General features: G+C 41.6%; 1 protein-coding gene and 1 pseudogene across 2 annotated transcripts in view; one reads left to right on the top strand and one right to left on the bottom strand.

The window, feature by feature from the left end:
• EXOC4 (exocyst complex component 4) overlaps positions 1-15,210 on the bottom strand; it is an 827,540-nt gene that overhangs the window by 217,598 nt on the left and 594,732 nt on the right. The window lies entirely within an intron of this gene.
• On the top strand, positions 10,002-11,025 carry LOC114901985 (annotated as a pseudogene).

Raw genomic sequence — 15,210 nt, 5'->3', positions numbered from 1 at the left:
GTGCTGTGCATAATGAATTGCTTCCAAAGAGTAGACTATGGAAAGAAGAGGAAAAGAGTGACTTTCTAGTGGAGAAATCTGACAAAACACAGCCTCGGCCAGGCAATCAGGGTTAACGGTGACGGTGATAAGTCAAGCTGATAGCATACACACCTGATGTGACATGATGAGAAAGGCGCTTTACCTCTGTGGTCTTCCTCCCCAAAACACACACCCCTAGTCAAATTACGAGAAAAACGTCAGACTAATCCATATTGCAGGACATTCTACAACATATCTAACCTGCTGTCAATGTCATTTAAAAAAAAGAAAGTCTGAGAAACTGTTACAGCCAAGAGGAGCCGGAAGAGGCAATGAAACATAATGTGGTGTCCTGGATGGAGTCCGGGAACAGAAGACAGTTAGGTGAAAAACAAGGCAATCTGAATAAAGCATGGACTGTAATTAATAGGAATGTGTCAATATGGGTTCATGGATTGTAACAAATTCACCATACTAATATAAGATGCTAATAAGAAGGAAAACTGGGTATGGGGTGTATGGGAACTGTACCATCTTTGCCACTTTTCTGTAAATCTCAAACCTTTCTAAAATAAAATGTTTACTTAAAGAGCCCTAAAATTTAAAGCTACTTTCCTTGGCAAACAACACAGGTTGACTTCTATATACCCTGTACTAACTGTACGCCAGAGGCCATACTTTAACATAACTGCTAGCAATTTCCATTTAACTCATCCAGGCAATGAGTGCCTACTATGTGTCAGAGATTTCTTTTGGCTCTAAAGCAAAACTTGGAAAGGATGGGAGAAAAAGGGATACTTCTTGTTCAAGAGGTAAGAAATCTGCATACTGTCCAGCCCTCTCTCGCTCAGGCAAGCTGCTCATTCTGGACAAAGCCTTGGAAGCCAGGGGCAAACACAGCAAGCAAGGTCACCAGAGCACTTCTGCAAGCACCTGATAGGCAGCCTTGACCTTGCAACAACCAAGGGGAGAACAAATTAAAAAATGCTTTGTGGAATAAAAAGGAAGAAGCAATTAAGCTCCTGTGGTTGAAATGGGGCAAAGAGAAGTAGTGTGTGTTCCATGAGGAGAGTACAGAATGGCTCTCGTTGAAGTGCAGTTATCTGAATTTGACTTTGTGGCTATTTGCAAGTGAATACCCAGGGTATTCTGGACTCCAAAGATATTACCATCCATCATGGGAATAGCTGTAACTATGGAGGGTAAAAAAGCAGATAAAAATGAGGAAGAAAAAGAAAGGGAAACTAGAAGCCTAGATGGATTTTTCTTTTTCCTCCTCAAAAGGCTGTATTTCCAATATGTACAATCCAAAAAAGACATAATGACATAGATAACCCGTAATGAGTTAGCTGTGTGTTGCCTTCTCCCCGAAGCAGGACTTTAACTGACAGAGCTCCTGTGTGTCTAAAAAGGTCATAAGTGAGAAAAGTACTGTCCAATCTTTAAACAAATAGGAACATGCTACAGCCAAATGGCTGCTCTTGCGGACAGAGGTGATGAAAGCCCCCATCCAGTGGCTGCCGGTGAGGGCTCAGAGACGAAAACCTGATGACGATTTATGAGCACGACACTTATCCCAGAAAGTAAGCCCATGTGTTGTGTTCGGCCAATCATGACAATCAATCAGAAGAATGACTTCAAATTGGAACAAAAGGTTGAGGTCACCAAACCTCAGGCAGCCATGAGGTTACTATCTGAAGCTTCTGTCTGGAGAGAAATCCTCACCGGAAACTCTTCCTTTCAGAGCTGGATTACTGGACCCCTGCCTTGGCTGGCCTCTCTAACCCCAGGCTCTCTGCCCTCTAATCCTGACTGTGAACTACCAAAGTCCACTCTCCCTGTGTTTTGGAACTTTAAAAAAAAAAAAAAAGAGCACTGCTTAGACTGTACCCTTTCGCGGCTCTGTTAGAAAAGAAACAGTTCCGCCAAAGTTTAAGACCTCCGTGGGCATCCTGTGCCCTGTGAACCTTACTTCTCACTCTCCATTCCTTCACTTACCTAGACTAATCCCATCATCTCATGAACAATCCTTTGGTGTCTTCACTTACGTTATGTTCCTTGTTTGGGTCACTTTCTACCCCACCTTCTCCATTTCTACATATCCTACAACGTCCCAGTTCAGGACCCACCTCTTGGCTAAAGTTTCTTGAATCCTCCAGCCCTCAGCTGAATCCTCAACTCTTAAACTGCAAATCTTCTGAACCATCACAGTCAGTGTTCAGGTACCAAAGGTCCTCTACTGTTCTCACATACATAGAGGTGAGGAATTCTGATTCCCCAACTAAACCAGAATCTCTGGAGAAGTGGGAGCCATGCTTTAAATTTCTTCTGCCTCTCCACATCTCCTTGTCCAGTGATAGCACAAAGCAGCTGTGTAATGAGCAAACATTTATCATTTAGTTGCATTAGAATTTCAACAGTGGAAACTATTCAACTGTGTTGTGTCACTCTTGTTATAGTTGATGTGTCAGATTTTCACCAGCCCATCTTAGAGTGTTTAACCTAAGATAAAGTACACCCAACGCTGTGAGTAGGACAGGATCCTTGCAAAGCACGAAGAAAAACATCTGCTTTATTTGAACAGTTCATTTTAAAGGGCCATTTAACTTGCAAGCTTAGAGAGTCTTCTTTCTCCCTCTTCCTTTTCTCACTAGAACATCTCTAAGCAAGAGCTGCACTATCCAGACAGGGCAAAAATGACTTAGGATAAGAACCTCAAAAATTCCCGAAGAACAGCAGTTCTCTGTCTACACTCATCCAGCTCCCACCACTAATCTTGCCAGATCAGCAATTCTGCTGCTCTCAAGAATGATAACTATCGTTTGCTTGGGCTGTCAAGCCAGCCTTTTCTCCCTTCTTGGTATCTTTTTTTTTTTTTTTTTTTTTGCGGTACGCAGGCCTCTCACTGTTGTGGCCTCTCCCGTTGCAGAGCACAGGCTCTGGACGCGCAGGCTCAGCGGCCATGGCTCACGGGCCCAGCTGCTCCGCGGCATGCGGGATCTTCCCGGACCGGGGCACGGACCCATGTCCCCTGCATCGGCAGGCGGACTCTCAACCACTGCGCCACCAGGGAAGCCCTCTTGGTATCTTTTGATGGGATGTTTTTCCTCTTCTCTTGTATTTAATGAAAAGAAATAAATCTGAGAATACCTTTGTTAGCAAGTAAAGTCAAATCTATTTCAGGCAAAGGCAGCTCTCTAAAGATCTGAGCGACAGAGTAGTTAATGTAGTTCAGCCCCCGTCAGCAGATCTGTCGTAAGTCATTACCTTCTCTCCTGCTTATCCACCAAGGAGTGGACCGAGGCAAGATCAAAATAGACGGCAGCCCATCAAACGTCTCAAAATACTTACCCCAAATAAGCCCTATTACATAGAACAGTCTAGGTGACAACCAAGATGGCCATCGGTGCCTGCCTTTACTTAGAAAGTAAATTCAGAATCCTCCTTTAAAACCCAAGGCTTATCCCTATATTGATGTCATTCTGAAACAGCCTGGTGCTCAGACAAGTTTCTTAGTACCAAGCAAAGCTGGTGAACAAGTGTCACTAACTGTAATTGCTCTCATTCAGCAGTCCCTCACGACTCCTCTATCCATGTGGATAAGCCCTTCCAGCCTGTTGGTTTTAAACTGACCTCATAACCCAGATATAATAAATGAATTCTTAAAAAGTTGCATCTAAATTAAAATCTGTCCCAAACACCTTATGAGAATTGATGGATTGCTGAAGAAAACATCTGGAATTTTAATGGACTTCAAAAAATAAAGACTTAAGATAATTAATGATTCTTACACAATATACGGGGTTGGCTGCAGGTGATTTTCTGCAGACAAAAGAAAAATAATTTCTTCGTTTCGAGCCCCTCTGGGCTTTCTCCAAAAGCCTAGCTGGCTATACTATATAGAAGTTAGTTGAGAGGAAGACGGCGGAAGAGTAAGATGCGGAGATCACCCTCCTCCCCACAGATGCATCAGAAATACATCTACACGTGGAACTGCTCCTATAGAACATCCACTTAACGCTGGCAGAAGACCTCAGACCTCCCAAAAGGCAAGGTAGGGCAAAAGAGAAAAGAATAAACAGAGACAAAAGGATAGGGACGGGACCTGCACCAGCGGGAGGGAGCTGTGAAGGAGGAAAAGTTTCCACACACTAGAAGCCCCTTCACTGGCGGAGACTGCGGGTGGCGGAGGGGGAAAGCTTCGGAGCCACGGAGGGGAGCGCAGCGACAGGGGTGAGGAGGGCAAAGCGGAGAGATTCCCGCACAGAGGACCGCTGCCGACCGGCACTCACCAGCCCGAGAGGCTTGTCTGCTCACCGGCCGGGGCGGGCGGGGCTGGGAGCTGAGGCTCGGGCTTCGGTCGGAGGCAGGGAGAGGACTGGGGTTGGCGGCGTGAACACAGCCTGAAGGGGTTAGTGCACCACATCTAGCCGGGAGGGAGTCCGGGAAAAAGTCTGGAGCTGCCGAAGAGGCAAGAGACTTTTTCCTCCCTCTTTGATTCCTGGTGCGTGAGGAGAGGGGATTCAGAGCGCCGCCTAAAGGAGCTCGAGACGGGTGCGAGCCGCGGCTAACAGCGTGGACCCCAGAGACGGGCATGAGATGTTAAGGCTCCTGCTGCCGCCACCAAGAAGCCCGTGTGCGAGCACAGGTCACTATCCACACCCCCCTTCCAGGAGCCTGTGCAGCCCGCCACTGCCAGGGTCCCGGGATCCAGGGACAACTTACCCGGGAGAACACACGGCGTGCCTCAGGCTGGTGCAACGTCACGCTGGCCTCTGCCGCTGCAGGCTCACCCCGCACTCCATACGCCTCCCTCCCCCCGGCCTGAGTGAGCCAGAGCCCCCGAATCAGCGGCTCCTTTAACCCCGTCCCGTCTGAGCGAAGAACAGACACCCTCCGGCGACCTACACGCAGAGGCGGGGCCAAATCCAAAGCTGAGCCCGGGAGCCGCGCAAACAAAGAAGAGAAAGGGAAATCTCTCCCAGCAGCCTCAGAAGCAGCGGATTCAATCTCCACAATCAACTTGATGTACCCTGCATCTGTGGAATACATCAGTAGACAACGAATCATCCCAAATTGAGGAGGTGGACTTTGGGAGCAAGATATATTATTTTTTCCCCTTTTCCTCTTTTTGTGAGTGTGTATGTGTATTCTTCTGTGTGAGATTTTGTCTCTATAGCTTTGCTTTCACCATTTGTCCTAGGGTTCTGTCCGTCCATGTTTTTTTTCCGTTGTTGTTATTGTTTTTTTTTTACTTTAAAAAATTTTTTTTCCTTAATTATTTTTTATTTTAATAACTTCATTTTTCTTACTTATTTTATTTTTTCTCCTTCCTTCCTTCCTTTCTTTCTTTGTTTCTTTCTTTGTTTCTTTCTTTCCTTCTTCTTTCTTTCTTTCCCTTTCTTTCTTTCCCTTTCTGAGCCGTGTGGATGAAGGGCTCTTGGTGCTGCACCCAGTAGTCAGTGCTGTGCCTCTGAGGTGGGAGACCCAACTTCAGGACACTGGTCCACAAGAGACCTCCCAGCTCCACGTAATATCAAACGGCGAAAATCTCCCAGAGATCTCCATCTCAACACAAAGACCCAGCTTCACTCAACGACCAGCAAGCTACAGTGCTGGACACCCTATGCCAAACAACTAGCAAGACAGGAACACAACCCCACCCATTAGCAGGGAGGCTGCCTAAAATCATAATAACGCCACAGACAACCCAAAACACACCAGCAGACGTGGACCTGCCCACCAGAAAGACAAGATCCAGCCTCATCCACCACAACACAGGCAGTAGTCCCCTCCACCAGGAAGCCTACACAACCCACTGAACCAACCTTAGCCACTGGGGACAGACACCACGAACCTGCAGCCTGCAAAAAGGAGACCCCAAACACAGTAAGATAAGCACAATGAGAAGACAGAAAAACACACAGCAGATGAAGGAGCAAGGTAAAAACCCACCAGACCTAACAAATGAGGAGGAAATAGGCAGTCTACCTGAAAAAGAATTCAGAATAATGATAGTAAAGATGATCCAAAATCTTGGAAATAGAATACAGAAAATGCAAGAAACATTTAACAAGGACCTAGAAGAACTAAAGAGGAAACAAGCAATGATGAACAACACAATAAATGAAATTAAAAATACTCTAGAAGGGATTAATAGCAGAATAGCTGAGGCAGAAGAACGGATAGGTGACCTGGAAGATAAAATAATGGAAATAACTACTGCAGAGCAGAATAAAGAAAAAACAATGAAAAGAACTGAGGACAGTCTCAGAGAACTCTGGGACAACATTAAACGCACCAACATTCAAATTATAGGGGTCCCAGAAGAAGAAGAGAAAAAGAAAGGGACTGAGAAAATATTTGAAGACATTATAGTTGAAAACTTCCCTAATATGGGAAAGGAAATAGTTAATCAAGTCCAGGAAGCACAGAGAGTCCCATCCAGGAGAAATCCAAGGAGAAACATGCCAGGACACATATTCATCAAACTACCAAAAATTAAATACAAAGAAAACATATTAAAAGCAGCAAGGGAAAAACAACAAATAACACACAAGGGAATCCCCATAAGGTTAACAGCTGATCTTTCAGCAGAAACTCTGCAAGCCAGAAGGGACTGGCAGGACATCTTTAAAGTGATGAAGGAGAAAATCCTGCAACCAAGATTACTCTACCCAGCAAGGATCTCATTCAGATTTGATGGAGAAATTAAAACCTTTACAGACAAGCAAAAGCTGAGAGAGTTCAGCACCACCAAACCCGCTTTACAACAAATGCTAAAGGAACTTCTCTAGGCAAGAAACACAAGAGAAGGAAAAGACCTACAATAACGAACCCAAAACAATTAAGGAAATGGGAAAAGGAACATACATATAGATAATTACCTTAAATATAAATGGATTAAATGCTCCCACCAGAAGACACAGACTGGCTGAATGGATACAAAAACAAGACCAATATATATGCTGTCTACAAGAGACCCACTTCAGACCTAGGGACACATACAGACTGAAAGTGAGGGGATGGAAAAAGATATTCCATGCAAATGGAAATCAAAGGAAAGCTGGAGTAGCAATTCTCCTATCAGATAAAATAGACTTTAAAATAAAGACTACTACAAGAGACAAAGAAGGACACCACATAATGATCAAGGGATCGATCCAAGAAGAAGCTATAACAATTGTAAATATTTATGCACCCAACATAGGAGCGCCTCAACACATAAGGCAAATATTAACAGCCATAAAAGGGGAAATCGACAGTAACACAATCATAGCAGGGGACTTTAACACCCCACTTTCACCAATGGACACATCATCCAAAATGCAAGTAAATAAGGAAACACAAGCTTTAAATGATACATTAAACTGAATGGACTTAATTGATATTTCTAGGACATTCCATCCAAAAAGAACAGAATACACATTTTTCTCAAGTGCTCACGGAACATTCTCCAGGATAAATCATATCTTGGGTCACAAATCAAGCCTTGGTAAATTTAAGAAAATTGAAATCGTATCAAGTATCTTTTCTGACCACAACGCTATGTGACTAGATATCAATTACAGGAAAAGATCTGTAAAAAATACAAACACGTGGAAGCTAAACAACACACTACTAAATAACCAAGTTACCACTGAAGAAATCAAAGTGGAAATCAAAAAATTGCCTAGAAACAAATGACAATGACAACACAACAACCCAAAACCTAAGGGATGCAGCAAAAGCAGGTCTAAGAGGGAAGTTTATAGCAATACAATCCTACCTCAAGAAACAAGTAAAATCTAAAATAAACAACCTAACCTTACATCTAAAGCAATTAGATAAAGAAGAACACAAAAACCCCAAAGTTAGCAGAAGGAAAGAAATCATAAAGATCAGAGCAGAAATAAATGAAAAACAAATGAAGGAAACAATAGCAAAGATCAATAAAACTAAAAGCTGGTTCTTTGAGAAGATAAACAAAATTGATAAACGATTAGCCAGACTCATCAAGACAAAAAGGGAGAAGACTCAAATCAACAGAATTAGAAATGAAAAAGGAGAAGTAACAATTGACACTGCAGAAATATAAAGGATCATGAGAGATTACTACAAGCAACTCTATGCCAATAAAATGGTCAACCTGGAAGAAATGGACAAATTCTTAGAAATGCACAACATGCCGAGACTGAAACAGGAAGAAATAGAAAATATGAACAGACCAATCACAAGCACTGAAATTGAAACTTTGATTAAAAATCTTCCAACAAACAAAAGCCCAGGACCAGATGGCTTCACAGACGAATTCTATCAAACATTTAGAGAAGAGCTATCACCTAACCTTCTCAAACTCTTCCAAAATATAGCAAGGGAGGAACACTCCCAAACTCATTCTACGAGGCCAATATCACCCTGATACCAAAACCAGACAAAGATGTCACAAAGAAAGAAAACTAAAGGCCAATATCACTGATGAACATAGATGCAAAAACCCTCAACAAAATACTAGCAAACAGAATCCAACAGCACATTAAAAGGATCATACATCATGATCAAGTGGGGTTTATTCCACCAATGCAAGGATTCTTCAACATACGAAAATCAATCAACGTGATACACCATATTAACAAATTGAAGGAGAAAAACCATATGATCATCTCAATAGATGCAGAGAAAGCTTTCGACAAAATTCAACACCCATTTATGATAAAAAACCCTGCAGAAAGTAGGCACAGAGGGAACTTTCCTCCACATGATAAAGGCCATGTACGACAAACCCACAGCCAACATCATCCTCAATGGTGAAAAACTGAAACCATTTCCACTAGGATCAGGAACAAGACAAGGCTGCCCACTTTCACCACTATTACTCAACATAGTTTTGGAAGTTTTAGCCACAGCAATCAGAGGAGAAAAGGAAATAAAAGGAATCCAAATCAGAAAAGAAGAAGTAAAGCTGTCACTGTTTGCAGATGACATGATACTCTACATAGAGAATCCTAAAGACACTACCAGAAAAATACTAGAGCTAATCAATGAATTTGGTAAAGTAGCAGGACACAAAATTAATTCACAGAAATCTCTGGCATTCCTATACACTAATGATGAAAAATCTGAAAGTGAAATAAGAAAACACTCCCATTTACCATTGCAACAAAAAGAATAAAATATCTAGAAATAAACCTACCTAAGGAGACAAAAGACCTGTATTCAGAAAATTATAAGACACTGATGAAAGAAATTAAAGATGATACAAATAGATGGAGAAATATACCATGTTCTTGGATTGGAAGAATCAACATTGTGAAAATGACTCTACTACCCAAAGCAATGTACAGATTCAATGCAATCCCTATCAAACTACCACTGGCATTTTTCACAGAACTAGAACAAAAACTTTCATAATCTGTATGGAAACACAAAAGACCCCGAATAGCCAAAGCAATCTTGAGAACGAAAAATGGAGCCGGAGGAATCAGGCTCCCTGACTTCAGTCTATACTACTAAGCTACAGTAATCAAGAAAGTATGGTACTGGCACAAAAACAGAAATATAGATCAATGGAACAGGAGAGAAAGCCCAGAGATAAACCCACGCACATATGGTCAGCTTATCTTTGATATAGGAGGCAAGAATATACAGTGGAGAAAAGACAGCCTCTTCAGTAAGTGGTGCTAGGAAAAATGGACAGGTACATGTAAATGTATGAAATTAGAACACTCCCTAACACCATACACAAAAATAAACTCAAAATGGATTAAAGACCTAAATATAAGGCCAGACAGTATCAAATTCTTAGAGGAAAACATAGGCAGAACACTCTGTGACATAAATCACAGCAAGATCCTTTTTGACCCACGTCCTAGAGAAATGGAAATAAAAACAAAAATAAAGAAATGGGACCTAATGAAACTTAAAAGCTTCTGCACAGCAAAGGAAACCATAAACAAGATCAAAAGACAACCCTCACGGGTCAGGCTTCACCGAGATCCTGGGAAAGCGAAATGGAGGGGTGTGTGTCTAACCTAATGGTCTGCAACCTGGCCTACAGCGGGAAGCTGGAGGAGTTGAAGGAGAGGATCCTGGCCGATAAATCCCTGGCCACTAGGACTGACCAGGACAGCAGAACTGCCTTGCATTGGGCATGCTCAGCCGGACATACAGAAATTGTTGAATTCTTGCTGCAACTTGGAGTGCCAGTGAATGATAAAGATGATGCAGGTTGGTCTCCTCTTCATATTGCTGCTTCCGCTGGCCGGGATGAGACTGTAAAAGCTCTTCTGGGAAAAGGTGCTCAAGTGAATGCTGTCAATCAAAATGGCTGTACTCCCCTACATTATGCAGCTTCCAAAAACAGGCATGAGATTGCTGTCATGTTACTGGAAGGCGGGGCTAATCCAGTTGCTGAGGACCATTATGAGGCTACAGCAATGCACCGGGCAGCAGCCAAGGACACTTAGCCTGTGATGAGGAGAGAGTGGAAGTAGCAAAACTGCTGGTGTCCCAAGGAGCAAGTATTTACATTGAGAATAAAGAAGAAAAGACACCCCTGCAAGCGGCCAAAGGTGGTCTGGGTTTAATACTCAAGAGAATGGTGGAAAGTTAAGCAGCTTGGATTTACTCTTACTTTGTATGTTTTGTGGTTGTCCCCTACTGTCCTAGAAACTAATGTACTTGTGCACAAGATGTCATCTATGAATTATGAAGTTGTTTCATCTTCCAAGTATTATAAACATGTTGACTATTGTTCCTGCTGAGGTATTTTTTTCTTAGCTTACAACTTGCTTTCCAGGCATTGACTAACAATAATAATAATTGAGATTGTTCTATTGTTGTATATTATTCTGTATTGAATCTTGGTTAACTTTGAGTCAGTGATTCTGTGGCTGTTGTGAGTCTTCAGCACCCTGCCATGCACCCTCTATCCCCCTCTGAGGCAGAACAACCCCAATAGCAGCAGGCCAATTGTTTTGCCAAATGTTTCTACGTAAATTCTAGAATGTTCTTTCATACAGTTGAAACACATCGTAACTCGTTTTTCAAGCCCACTCAGAGGCCTATGCCAAATATTTCTGTTTTTTCCAACAGTATGGTTTAATTTGTCTTTGTTATAGGAGGAATACTTATATATTGTGAGGAAGAAATTTTCAGTTCAGAGGGCAGGCATGCTATCCAAGTTTGGCATTCATAAACACTAAAATAATGAAAAATAATAGCCTGTGTACCAATGTATGTTTTTAATGATGAGCTATTTCCCTCCAAAATAAAGTGTATTGTTTTACACGGGCCTCTCACTGTTGTGGCCTCTCCCGTTGCGGAGCACAGGCTCCGGACGCGCAGGCTCAGCGGCCATGGCGCACGGGCCCAGCTGCTCCGCAGCATGTGGGATCTTCCCGGACCGGGGCACGAGCCCGTGTCCCCTGCATCGGCAGGCAGACTCGACCACTGCGCCACCAGGGAAGCCCAAGTTTATTGTTTTTATAAAGGAAGTTTTAAAGTACCTATATTAAGTCATCCTGTATTGAAAAGAATGTCAAGCTTGTTATCATGATGTGTAACAAAAATGTGTTTTGATTTGTATTTCAGAAACTAAAAAAATAAAATGTTGAGAGAAAAAAAGAAAAAAAGACAACCCTCACAATGGGAGAAAATATTTGCAAATGAAGCAACTGACAAAGGATTAATCTCCAAGATTTACAAGCAGCTCATGCAGCTCAATAACAAAAAAACAAACAACCCAATCCAAAAATGGGCAGAAGACCTAAACAGACATTTCTCCAAAGAAGATATACAGATTGCCAACAAACACATGAAAGAATGCTCAACATCATTAATCATTAGAGAAATGCAAATCAAAACTACAACAAGATATCATCTCATACCAGTCAGAATGGCCATCATCAAAAAATCTACAAACAATAAATTCTGGAGAGGGTGTGGAGAAAAGGGAACCCTCTTGTGCTACTGGTGGGAATGTAAATTGATACAGCCACTATGGGGAACAGTATGGAGGGTCCTTAAAAAACAAAAATAGAACTACCATACGACCCAGCAATCCCACTACTGGGCATATACCCTGAGAAAACCATAATTCAAAAAGAGTCATGTACCAAAATGTTCACTGAAGCAGTGCTTACAACAGCCAGATCATGGAAGCAATCTAAGTGTCCATCGACAGATGAATGGATAAAGATATGGCACATATGTACAATGGAATATTACTCAACCATAAAAAGAAACGAAATTGAGATATCTGTATTGAGGTGGATGGACCTAGAGTCTGTCATACAGAGTGAAGTAAGTCAGAAAGAGAAAAACAAATACCATATGCTAACACATATATATGGAATCTAAGGAAAAAAAAAGGTTATGAAGAACCTAGGGGTAAGACGGGAATAAAGACACAGACCTACTAGAGAATGGACTTGAGGATATGGGGAGGGGGAAGGGTAAACTGTGACAAAGTGAGAGAGTGGCATGGACATATATACACTACCAAACGTAAAACAGATAGCTAGGGGGAAGCAGCCGCATAGCACAGGGAGATCAGCTAGGTGCTTTACCACCACCTAGAGGGGTGGGATAGGGAGGGTGGGAGGGAGGGAGACGCAAGAGGGAAGAGATATGGGAACATATGTATATGTATAACTGATTCACTTTGTTATAAAGCAGAAAGTAACACACCATTGTAAAGCAATTATACTCCAATAAACATGTTAAAATAAAAAGAAGTTAGTTGAAATATATGTATGTTTACAAACACACACACACACACACACACACTTTTTCTCCCCTCATCTTCTTGATTTGCAAAAGGCTACTGATAGAAGTCTAGTTAACCAGGGACTTTCTAAGAAAACCAGCCAACGAGACAAGGTCCTATTTCTTCTCCATCTGGAGATAAGACTATAAAGATATTTGTAAAATTCAAGTTGATCACATTACGTGCTTATTCTGCCTGTAAATAAAAATCATCTCTCATTTGCTCACTTCACAACCTTTTTCATCAACAGTTATGAGGGCAAGTTCCCTGGTAGCATCATGTCAGTAAAGGCAGTACTTATAGATTAATCACAAGCATGAGTTGGTCAATTGCCTGTTCCATGACACCATTTAAAGGAAACGTCAGAATGGGTACTTTCAGAAATTGAACACTCTTAACAAAGCAACTACTTTCCCACTTAATTTATTTCCCTTTATGTTCAGATTTCCTAAGTAAGATATTAAAAACCATGGTAAAGTGCTTAGGGAATGATTGGGAATTCATTTCTGGGATGGCTGAAAAAGAATTCAAATGACCAGGTGTGGTTATGCTATGAAACCAATTCAGTAAAGTGTTAACTGTAGAATCCTGATGGTGAGTGTGCGGGTGTTTTTTTTTTCAGTCTTTTTAGATGTTTCAAATGTTCTCATGATAAACTGTGGAAAAAAAATTGCCGGATTCTTATGTTGGTTGTCTAATCATGTATGAAACAGACTATTGGTAAAAACTAGTGAAGCCTTTCATTTAATAGGAAATATTTTTACTTTCTGTAGGTGTAAGCATTATTCCCTTTGATGCTAATGGATTTTCTGAATGATTATGTGGGCGTGTGGACAAATAATAATAACAATTATGGGACGACAACTCAATATGTAGAGCAGTTCAGAAAGCCCTGCTGAATACATGATCTCATTGTACTCTTCACCTTAATCTTATGAGGCTGTTTGAGCTAGCATCATTCTCATTCTATATGAGGGACGCGAAGTTCAGGGAAGATAAGTGGCTTGGGCTTGTCTAAGGTCACTGGATTGACAAGACCAGATCCCCATTTTATATGCTTTTCCCACCATGCCATGATGAAATTTACATTTCCTGAATGACTATGAAGAATCACAACAAAAATTCTACAAAAAATAAAAAGTATTAAACTAGTAATAGAGTTAATCGTACAAAAATAACACAACTTGATAAGAATCTGAAGACACAGATGAATGTTATGAGATTCCCAAAGTCCCCATTAGTACTGAAAGACTTAATTTGCTCAGCTGTCTCAGAAGTGGACAGGTGAGTGTTGAAAGCCACAGTGACAATCTGAACAACCAAAGAAAAGAACAAAGGCATCTTCTACTGCATCTTCCTGGATAAAACCTGAAGCAACCACTAGTTGGTTGGTTACTTGAGGCCTTCATGTGTCATGAAGAACCCAAATAATATTGCTGGTGAATATTTTATTTTACTTTTATTTTACCTTTATTAAGTAAAATTTAAAGAAAATCAAACCCCCACACTGTGTATTTCTTTCGGTTTAGATAAACACTGAAGAATCAGATTAGACCCCAAGGCATCTTGGTTCTAAGACTTATTTTAGCACGGTGAGACCATTAGCACCAACTCTCAGAGCTTACAGGGGAGAAAAAAAAAAAAATTAATTGATCAGCTCTTTTTTCCATTTAATGATTTTCATGATGACTTCCTACAGACCTTAAACGGGACTGATCTATTTAGGCTAATAAAAGCTAAATCTATTCTGCACCATGGAGTGCAGTGGCAACAACTGGCCGCAATGCAAATACCACTCAAATCCAACATCCTTCATATTAACGTAATTTGATATGATGACACCATATGCTATTGCTGCTGGCCACACTTCCCTGGGAAACCAACAAGAGGTTGCCGGCAGTACCTTGGCTTAGCTGGGGAAATAACAGGCTTGGGCATCAGCGTAATGGCAAATCACTACAGTGTAAGCAGTTGTGTCTACCAACTTCCAGTAAGGCTTAACCAGAGCGCCAGCGATCGCTCGACCTACCAAAAACTTTCATTTGGAACCTTCCCGACACCTAGAGTTTAGACCACCTTGGCCCTATTGTCTTAACAGCAATACTTCTACGCTGCTTCCTGCCAGAGGGTTTTCAAGGAAAAGACAGCAAGTTGAATATGTTGCATTCTATATAATTTGCTTGCAATTATTAGCTGTAGTGGGATGAATAGTGTCCTCCCAACATTCCACACACAATCTCAGAATGTGATCTTAACTTGGAAATAGGGTCTTTGTAGATAGAATTAAGGTTAGGGTTGAGGTGAGATCATGCTGGATTAAGGTGAGCCCTAAATCCAATGAGAGTGTCCTTATAAGAGCCAGAAATGGAAAAATGGAGAACATGGGAGAAGCCCATGTTAGGATGGAGGCAGAGATCGGAGTTATGCTTCCAGAAGTCAAG

This window comes from Monodon monoceros, unplaced genomic scaffold (genome assembly GCF_005190385.1).
Source record: "Monodon monoceros isolate NGI ecotype Baffin Bay Population unplaced genomic scaffold, NGI_Narwhal_1 Super_Scaffold_2, whole genome shotgun sequence".
Taxonomy (NCBI): Eukaryota; Metazoa; Chordata; class Mammalia; order Artiodactyla; family Monodontidae; genus Monodon; species Monodon monoceros.
This window is presented reverse-complemented; position numbering and strand designations above follow the sequence as displayed.